Source organism: Trichechus manatus, unplaced genomic scaffold (assembly GCF_000243295.1).
Source record: "Trichechus manatus latirostris isolate Lorelei unplaced genomic scaffold, TriManLat1.0 scaffold00104, whole genome shotgun sequence".
In the NCBI taxonomy this organism is placed as follows: Eukaryota; Metazoa; Chordata; class Mammalia; order Sirenia; family Trichechidae; genus Trichechus; species Trichechus manatus.
Genome location: NW_004444040.1, coordinates 9714371 through 9722006, shown reverse-complemented (window position 1 = coordinate 9722006; position 7636 = coordinate 9714371).

Sequence of the window (7636 nt, the reverse complement as noted above, 5' to 3'; positions counted from 1 at the left end):
TTTACTGGGAGTTGTGTGTTGAAGTCTCCTACTATTATTGTGGAACTGTCAATTTCTCTTTTCAGTGCTGTTAGAGTTTGTTTTATGTATTTTGGATCCCTGTCACTGGGTGTGTAGATGTTTATTATGGTTATGTCTTCATGATGGATCGTCCCCTTAATCATTACATAGGGTTCTTGTTTTGTCTTTTATGGTGGATTTTGTTTTAAAGTCTGTTTTATCCTGCTCTTTTTAGGTAGTGGTTTGCTTGATATATTTTTTTCCAGCCTTTGATTTTTAATAAGTTTACATCTTTGTTTCTAAGGTGTATCTCTTGTAGGCAGCATATTGATGGAGCCTCTTTTTTCATCCATTCTGTCACTCTCCATCTCTTTATGAGTGCATTGAGGCCATTTACATGCAGTGTAATTATTGATAGCTGTGAGTTTACTGCTGTTATTTTGTAGCACTTTTTTTTTGGGGGGGGGGCTGATGTTTTCTTTGTTCCTCTTACTCTCCTGTGCTGAATTCTTTTTGTTTGTGGATTTTTTTTTCATTTCTTTTGTTTTTGTAGGTTTTGTTTTTACTGAGACTTTATGTTTTTCCTCTTTATGTTGATGAGTAGGTTTGTTAATTTTCTTTGTGGTTACCTTGAAATTTACCCTTATCTTTCTAAGTTTGAATCAGTATCGCCTTGCCTTCCTCTCTGTTAGAAGGTTCTATACCTTCTTTTATTCCCTCTTTTATTGTTCTGATGTTGTTGTCATTTACACATTAACTTCTCTGATTCCCTTTTGTATTTCTTTTGGTTTTGGATAGTCCTTGACAGGTCATTTCCTAGATTTGTATCTGGCTGGGATGATCCTGCATCCTAGATTCAGCCTGTGAGCTGATGTTGTTTGTTCTCAGATCGAAGGACTCCCTTCAATAATTCATGTAAGTTTGGTTTGGTTTTTACATAGTCCCTTAATTTCTGTTTATCTGGAAATGTCCTAATTTCACCATCCTATCTGAATGAGAGTTTTGCAGGATGTATTATTCTTGGCTGGCAATTTTTTTCTTTCAAGATTTTATATATTTCATCCCATTGCCCTCTTGCCTGCATGGTTTCTGCCAAATAATCTGAGCTTAGTCTTATTGTTTCTCCTCTGTATGGGACTTTTTGTTTTTCTCGAGTTGCTGTCAGTATTCTTTGCTTGTCTTTGGTTTTGGCGAGTGTGAATATGATATGCCTTGGTGATTTTCTTTTGGGGTCTCTTCTATATGGGGTTCATTGAGCTTCTTGGATGGCCAGCTTTTCATCTTTCATGATATTGGGGAAGTTTTCTGTCAGCAGTTCTTCAATGATTCTGTGTTTTCTGTTTTTTCCTCCCATTCTGGAACTCCAATCACTTGCAGATTTTTGCTTTTGATCGTATCCCACATAATTCTCAGGGTTTCTTTGTTCTTTTTTCTGATTTTTCCTCAGAGTTGTATCCAAGTGTTTGTCTTCAGTTTCGCTGATCCTGTCTTCCATCGTTTCAAACCTGCTCCTCAGCCCTTCTCTGACACTGTCCATTTCTGAAATCTTGTTGTTTATCTTTTGGATTTCTGACTGTTGTTTTTGTATGATTTCTAGTTGTGAATTTATTTTGGCATTTTGTTCCTGCATTATTTTCCTGATTTGTTCCATTTTTTGGTCTGTATTTTCCATGGATTTGTATGCCTTTTCCATGGATTTGTCTATTTTTCCCAGATTTTTGTCTGTTTTTTGCTTCAACTCTTGGATAGCTCTGAATATTAGAGATGTGAATTCCCTATCAGGTAGTTCTAGTGCCTTTTCTTCTACTGGAAAGTCATCTGGTGTTTTATTTTTGACACCTACTGGAACCATCCTGTCCTGTTTTTGTAAAATTTTGATATTGTCTGCTGTCTTCAGGGCATTCGGTAGTTATTTTCCTCATTTATTGCTTGTAGATTTGTTTGTCTTGTCCTGCTTTTTTGTCTTATTTGGCTATGTCTGAGCAAGTGGGCTGTGTGTTCTTTGTTGTTTGCTTGTCTGTTGGCATGATACTTTTCACCTCCTCCAATTGGCAGGGTCAGTCACTCAGATATGGTACAGCAGGGCAGGTCTAGCTGAAGAGGAGTTGTTTGGATGTGTTGTTTGTGGCACTTACTACGGCCACCAGAGTGGACCGGTAATTAGTGTAGGGCAGGTTCCAGTAGGCCATGCTTGGGCTGCTTGGTGGTGTGATGTTCAGCTTATGGTGTAGGAAGGCAGGATGGAGGGGGGAGACTGATGTGTGGAGCTAAGATGGGTATGGGAGAGAGGCGAGAGGAACAGGAGCCAAAAACATGCAAACAAACAAAAAAGAGTGCTAGGGGAGCTTGTCATTGGAGTGAAGAGATGAGAGACTATGAAATGGAGAAAAAGGAGAAGAAGAAAAAAAGAAAAGAAAATTTAAAAAATGAATAAATAAAAATTAGAAAGAAAAAAGAAAAGAAAATCTCCCAGGGATCCAACTGGTGCAGCTGTGAGGTCTGGGGAAGTTGCTCCCAGGCTGTGAAGTACTGCCTGGCTAGAAGGGGTATAGGCATCACTCAGCACAAGGTATTCAGGGGACAGGAAGGGAAGGAAAATATAGAGAGATGAGAAATGAGTAATGAAGAAAGACAAAAAGGGGGAAAAGGAAACAAAACAAACCAATAAAAAAAAGGGCAAGAAAATCCCCCCAAAAAAACAAGAAAAAAGAAATGTTCTCAGGGATCCCTCTGCGAGTCTGTGCAAACTGAGGAGGTAGGTCCCAAGCCGCACAGTACTGCCCAGTTAGAATGGGCTCCCATTTCGAGAAAAGAAAAACAAAACAAACAAATAAACAATTCAAAACAAACAAAAAAAGCCCTGGGATTCCACCATCGTGGCAGTATGGGCCGGGAAGCAGTTTCACAGACTTTCAGGAAGAAGCAAAGATGGCGCATGGAGCCAGGTATTTGAAAGAAAGGAGGCGGAGGTGGTGAGAGGTAAGGAAGAAATCTAAAGAAGTGGGAAAAAGCAACACCAACAGCCAAAAATTGCACGTAGGGAGCCAGCCAGTGAGGGTAGGTGGAATCCAAGTGACATTGGGGTGAAGCCAGTGCTTCCTGGCCAAGACACTGTGGCCGCAGGAACCAGAGAAGGCCGAGTGGGGGTGAAGAAGGGTGGGGGGGTGGGAAAGTGTATATCGCTGGTTACCGGTTGCTCTGTCCCCTGCTGGAAGCTCCGTGAAGCTGCTTTCTTGTACCCCCTGATCACTGATCTCTTATAGGAGTCCAAGATGGCAGATCTGTGCTGTGTTAGCTGATAGGGGACCTCTGAATGTATCTCTCCTCACTCTCTGTTCTCTGTCAGTTACTTATTCCATTCAGTGCTTCTCTGAATTGTTTATCTCTTTATTTGATGCTTAGGGTTTCAGGATTGCTGTTTTCTCTGTTTGGCTTAGTTTTTTGGATCTTTGCTGTGGAGGGATGGCGTGTTGCTTCTGCCTGTAGTGCCATGTTGCCCGGAAGTTGATCTCCCTTCTTGATATTCTGTTGCAGACTCCTGGTTACCCAAAGTTTTTGTTTACAAAGAGACAGCAGGAACAACCTAACACTAGCTGCCAGTTCCTTATTTCTTCACACTTTGAGATACCACGGCTGCCCTCCTCAAGTCTCAGTCAGACTCACTCTATTAACTTGTTTTAACAACATAATAACAGGTGCCCCATATCATGCTCTTAAATGTTGTTGTTAGGTGCTGCTCAGTCAGTTCCAACTCATATACCACCCTATGTACCACGGAATGAAACACTGCCTGGTCCTGTGCCATCCTCACAGGGGTTATGTTTGAGACCATTGTTGTAGACACTGTGTTAATGGATGTTTGCAGCTGTTTCGTCTCATTCTGGGTTGTGACATATCAGCAAATGAAGGTCTCAAAAGCTTTGTTCCATCCACATTAAGGTCAACTCTACTTTGAGGAGGCAGCTCCTCCCCAGTCATATTTCGAGTGCCTTCCAACCTGAGGGGCTCATTTTCTGGCACTGTCTCAGACAATGCTTCACTGCTATTCATAAGGTTGTCACTGGCCAATGTTTTTTAGAAGTAGATTGCTGGGTCCTTCTTCCTAGTCAAGAAGCCCTGGTTGCACGGTGGTTAAAGCACTCAGCTGCTAACAGAAAGACTGGCAGTTTGAACTCAACAGCCGCTCCGCAGGACAAAGATGTGACAGTCTGCTTCCATAAAGATTTATAGCTTTAGAAACCCTATGAAGCAGTTCTACTCTATCCTATAGGATCGCTATGAGTCGGAATCAACTTGACGGCAGTGGGTTTGGTATTTTTTTTGGTCTTCCTAGTCTATCCTGGTCTGGAAGCTCCACTGAAACCTGTCTACCATGGATGACCCTGCTGGTATTTGAAATACAGGTGGCATAGCTTCCAACATCTTAAATAATATCCTTCAAAGAGTTGTCATGTTCTCATCTCTCTGAAATTGCTACTGAAAACTCAGCATTGTTCCATTTGAGAATTTTGCCACTGGCAAGCCTACTAATGTCATTTCATTGTCTTGAAAGCGACCACTTTTAAGTTATTGAAGTAACTAGAAAGGACATATGTGGTGACTTTCTATGTCCTGACCACATAATAGTGATTAATTTCTTTTACAAAAATATGGCAGAAGTGATAATAACAGGGACTTTCAGTTGTTGACCTCCACAGTACTCCAGGTCCTTAGAAGCATAAACCCACTTTATTCTTGTAATTGTCCCTAGAGTTGAGTGTTTATCCTGGATAACATGTGATATGTTCAGAGCCACCATATCTGCAATCACTGTATCACTCAATGTTCCACCAGTAAGACCTGGCCCTCTCAAAGGGCTCATTGGCAAGAATTGAAGGAAGAGACTATTTTAAAATCTGTGGTCAGAGTTAAGGGAACTGACTAGGGATGGTGAAGCACCCATGATCCAGCAAAAGTGGGAGGTCATTACCACTCATAGGCCTGGAGAAGACAGCTGTTACTAAAATGCTAGAGAGTTGTGGCTGTGGTAGAGGGGTTGCTGAACAGAGGCTGTAGACACTGCCAAAACCAAGTAGAGGGAGAAGAGGAATAAATATCCCAACCTCTCTCTCCTCCATCCTCTGCTGTCCTTCCAATACTTCCCATTGGCTAAACCTAACAGGAAACAAGAAAGCAATGGAGCATGGGCAATAAAGTTCATGGAAGTCTTCTCCCTGTGCGCACAGCAGGGCAGAGAAGAATGGAGCGTGGATCTGACGGAGCGAATGGAAACTACCAGCACAGTCCCCTACAGAGCAAAGAAGCCATGTTTAATATCATGGGACCCTGTTAGCTTAGCCACTGCAGATGGCTACAGGAATTTGATCCTGAGCCGAAGGCCACCATCCTAGGCTGAATCAACTGGGAGGAAGCCTATCATGAGAACTCTGACCTATAGGGGCCCCTACTTGGTGGTGACCTCCTGATTTAGTGAGATCTTCTCTCAATGAGTTTTGATTCCAAGACAAGGGCAGGAGAGAGGGTGATAGAAAAGAGTAGAAGAGAATACAAAACCATGGAGGCAGTGGAGACAAGCATACAGAGAGAAACAGAAACAGGAGAAAACTCTGCCATGAATATACCAAGTTCTCTTATGAAGGGGCTTCTGTATCCTGCATGGTGATTGTTTGCCACATTTCCTTAAGTGTCTGTGACCTTTACAGTAATCCCTGATCTCTAGTGTAACCTGAGCCTAACTTTGATCCTTACAAACTGAAGGGCTTTAACCAGCAAAGTGCAATTACTTTGATTTTATAGTTGAGCTAATTCAGCAAGAAGAATTAAGAATATACCCAAGGTAACACAGAAAATAAGTGCCCATGCAGGAATTCCAACCTGGTTCCATCTGTCACAAGATCATGGGCTCTCCACTGAGCCGTACTACCAGTTACAACCCAAGAGAAGGCTGCCCCAGTAATAGGATTCAAGGGCAATATTCTGATTTTCCCAAGAAAATGTCCCAGTGATTATAGAATTTCCACTGCTATAAGCTAAGTGTCAATACTGTTTCTGGTTGGGAGCTCATGGCCTGTTAAGAACCATTCATAATGGTCTGCATAACTAAGGGACATTAAGAGCGCCCTCTCAGGGATGGTGGCAGATGTTTCTGGGTAAAAGGGCTTTCCAGAATGAATATAAGAGAAAAATATTTTATACCAGGTTCCGTTTCCTTTCCTAGATCCCTCAAGACCTGAATGTGACAAAGACATGCTTAGAATGGTGTGTGACGCTTCTTTCACAACAAATATCACTTGAACTTAGGAAGGATACAAACTCTCTCCATTGTATGTAGAATAAAATTTTTCATCTTTCATTGCTTCAGCTGGTGGAAGTAATGGAATCATACTTACTGAAGTAAATAACAGAATCATAACAGAGAAATCAGAAGACTTTGGTGGGCACTGAGGACTGGGAAATGTGTTGTCAAGACTTACAGAAGCACCCGTATTAGAATGGCAATGATTACAAAAAACGAAAACAATAGGTGTTGGCAAGGTTAAAACTGGAACCTTCATCCATTGCTGGTGGGAAGGTAAAATGGTACAGGCTCTGTGGAAAATAGTCTGGCAGTTCCTCAAAAAGTTGAACATAGAGCTACCGTATGGCCCAGCAATCCCAATCCTAGGTATATACTTAGAAGAAGTGAAGACAGGAATGCAAACAGAAACCTGTACACCAACGTTCACTGCAGCCAATTTTCACAATAGCCACAAGGTAGAAACAAGAGAAATGTCCATCAACAGACGACTGAATAAACAAAATGTGGTATATACACACAGTGGAACATTACTCAACCATAACAAGAAATGAAGTCCTGATGCATGCTACAACATGGATGAACCTTGAAAACATTATGCTGAGCAAAAGAAGTCAGTCGCAAAAGGGCAAATACTGTATGGTCTCACTTATATGAAATAAGTAAATATTGTATATAGAAAACAAAGATTATTAGTGCTCACCAGGGGTGGGAGAGAGGGAGAAAGAGGGAGTTTTTGCTTAGAGGGCATTGAGTTTATGTCAATGGAGGTGGAATGATTTGGTGAAGGATAGTGGGATTGGTTGTACAACTTGAAGAATGCAATCAATGTCACTGAATTACTGAATTGCACTCATAGACATCATTGAGTTGGGGTATGTTGTTTTGTTATATATATATATGTGTATATATATATATATACATATATAGATACATATATATATATATGTATTCACCACAATTTTAAAAACAATCTTCAGAAGGCTTCTAAGATCCCTTGCTTCTCAGAGGCTTATATTCTAAAACAGTATGAGCGTGTGCTCCGTAATCTCCAAATGGTTCCCTTATGGTCTTGTCATTAACTTGAGGGCAAATTCATTTCCACAGGTCAAGCTTCACAATGGATACTGAGAACCTAGTCCTGCAGTGGAAAACCTCTAGAATATTTTTCCACATTCAAACCAGAGCTTCCTTATCAAGCTCATCAAAGCGTTTTTTAAAAATATAAATCTCTTACCAATTTGCCCAGGAAGAATAAATCTTCACAGCCACCTCAAAGGCTTGACAACTTTATTTTCATTGTGTGGAGCTGGGTGGGTCCTCCTGAACTGGGCTTCCTAA